General features: G+C 36.0%; 1 long non-coding RNA gene across 1 annotated transcript in view; it reads right to left on the bottom strand.

Annotated features, from left to right (window-relative positions):
- Positions 1-2,817, bottom strand: part of LOC128248148 (uncharacterized) — a 42,380-nt gene that overhangs the window by 38,419 nt on the left and 1,144 nt on the right. The window lies entirely within an intron of this gene.

Genomic DNA, 2,817 nt, shown 5'->3' with positions numbered 1-2,817 from the left:
GTGTATATTGTATCTGAGCGTGTACAGAGTAACATGAGGCAGAAGTAACAACGAAAAAAATTCCTAAGATGTTTGTCTAGTTGTTCTAGCCACGCTGTTCGTATGTAGATTAATTTACTCAATGTAGAGAGCTAGAGTGTAGGGAGTTATAAAACAAAGAGAGAGAGAGAACAACATACTTAACACGGGTTTCATCTGTTTAGCATTTCACAGGAGCACATCACCTGTGAGACAACTTCCTCTGTCAGCCCGACGCACTCAAACTGTTAGCTCATAATACTATTTATTGTTCACCAATGTATTCCAAATACACATGTACACTTACACATAACAACATATAAAATGGACCACGAGACTATCTTCTTATCTCTCTCAAAAAATTCCAGTGAATCTTTCTTCACTGTATCAAATGTGCTGAGGTAGCATTTGTTCAATATGTTTTCTGCCAAAGCTTGTTCTTATTGTTTTAGCTGATAATAGACGAATACTTCATCTTACATAGATTTTTGAGGTTTTTTAAACTTGCTCCTAGGCCCCCCCCCCGGTTTTATTTTCAAATACATTACGTAATATTCTCCATGATGTGGTTGTTGGTGTTGGTTTTATTATTATCATTATTATTATTGTTATTATGACTGTGATCTGGCAGAATCGTTAGCACTTTGGACGAAATGCTTTGCGGTATTTCGTCCGTCACCACGTTCGGTGTTTAAATTCCACTTAGGTTAACTTTGCCTTTCATTCTTTTGGGGTCGATAAATTAGGCACCAGTGAAGCACTGGGGTCGATCTAATCGACTAGTCCCCTCCCCTCCCTCCAAATTTCAGGCCTTGTGCATATAGTAAAAAGGATTATTATCATCATTATTATTATAGCGGCGAGCTGGTAGAATCGTTAGCAAGTCGGGCGAAAGGCTTAGCGGCATTTTTATGTTCTGAGTTCAAATTCCGCCAAGGTCAGCTTAGCCTTTCATCCTTTCGGAGTCGATGAAATAAGTACCAGTTATGCAATGGGGTCGATGTAATCGACTAGCCCCCTCCCCCACAATTTCAGGCCTTGTACCTGTAGTAGAAAGGATTATTATTATTATACAAGAAACTACAGCAACAAGAACAACAACAACAGCAGTAGCAGGTGTTGAATGTCAGTATTGGTAAACATTCAGAATGTTTTTCTGTATATAGTTACGTCCTGAAGGCGGCGTTCCAGCAAGATCTTAGCCACGATAGTCAAAGAACTAGAGAACTATCCCTTCATATTCTGAGTTCAAATTCTGCCAAGGTTCATGTAATCTTTTATCTTTCCTTTGGAATCGATAAAACAAATATATATCAGTGAAGTACGGGAGTCAATATAAAGACATCTCTTTTCGTCCATAAAATGTTGTGGCCTTGTACCTATTTTAGGAAATAGTATTATCGCCTTTTCAGTGAAACAGTGGTAATTGATAGAGTGAGCTAGTTTAATGTTGGGTAAAATATTAATTTTCACATATGGAACTGTGAATCTTGAATCAAACAAAGCTATAGATAATAGTATGTAAATTTTGGGTTAAAATCCCTTATGTAAACATAACAGGCATTCTACCATTGGACAAAGCACTCCTTCAAATTTCTCTACCCATTTTAGAAACTTTATTTTTACCAATGAAGATCGTATAATCGTATATTGTTGACGTCTTAACAATTTAGAAACTTTCAAGAGAATGTGAAATAATTCTTTTTTGGAATTGTGAACCTCGAAGCAATTTAAGCTGTAAACCCTTTGAGTAGAAAAAGTGAAGGCTGCCTGTGTAGGTAATGATTGGTTCTGTAGACTTAAGACATGATCAGGATCCGAAAGAAACAATCTTTTAGGTGTAGCTTTATCTAGATACTTGTATTTAAATTATTTGTTGAAAAAGCGGAGCATATAATACAGCTGAAAACAAACTATGTTCGTTGCTCGCAACCGAAGACGGCTTGGTACTATGTTTCCGATAATACTTTTAGATGTTTATGTAGTTGCAAACAGACATTGCTTTAGTTTAAACACAAAGCTAGCAAATTTAAGAGGAGTGTTTAAGTCGATACCCTTGACACCAGTACTTTTTTGGAACTTTATTCTATCGATATCAACAGGATGAAAGGCAAAGTCGACTTCAACAGAATTTGAACTAGAAACGTAAAAATACAAAAGAAATGTTGATGAGCAGTTATTTCTAATGTCCTAATTTCTCAAAAGTCTCAGAATGAAAAATGTGATATACGGACAAATTACAGTATTTTAGTGACTTATTCCATTCAGTCACAGATGTGGTAAACCTTGCTTCCATTGCAGCATTACATATGTGTCGCTAGCCGTGGTGTCTCGGATGAGATTCTTGCCTCTAACCCCAGGAAAAGAGCGAATCTATTGTGTCGCTACCCAATGTCCCTAGACAATTCAACTAGCCTTAGAATTAAAGGGATATTTACTTTGACTAGAACTTGTTTAATTATATGTTTTACCTCATTACGGCGAGCAAAGCTACTCCTTTCATTTTTCTAATCAAATGAATCCATCTTTTAACTGTAGAAGAATAGTATAACTTCAACTGCAAAGTTATCGAAACATAATTTACAGTACTCTTTTTTTGTTGTAGAAATAAACTAGACCTAATCATGGTGAACCTGAGTAATTAAGGGACATGACTGATGTAACGGAGTCTAGTTCATGTAACAGAATCATCAAAGCCTTTTCAACACATCTATTTGTGATTCTCTCTCTCTCTCTCTCTCTCTCCCTCACTCACTCACTCACCTTTATATATATATATATATATATATATATATATAT

Source organism: Octopus bimaculoides, chromosome 6, assembly GCF_001194135.2.
Source record: "Octopus bimaculoides isolate UCB-OBI-ISO-001 chromosome 6, ASM119413v2, whole genome shotgun sequence".
Classification (NCBI taxonomy): Eukaryota; Metazoa; Mollusca; class Cephalopoda; order Octopoda; family Octopodidae; genus Octopus; species Octopus bimaculoides.
This window is presented reverse-complemented; position numbering and strand designations above follow the sequence as displayed.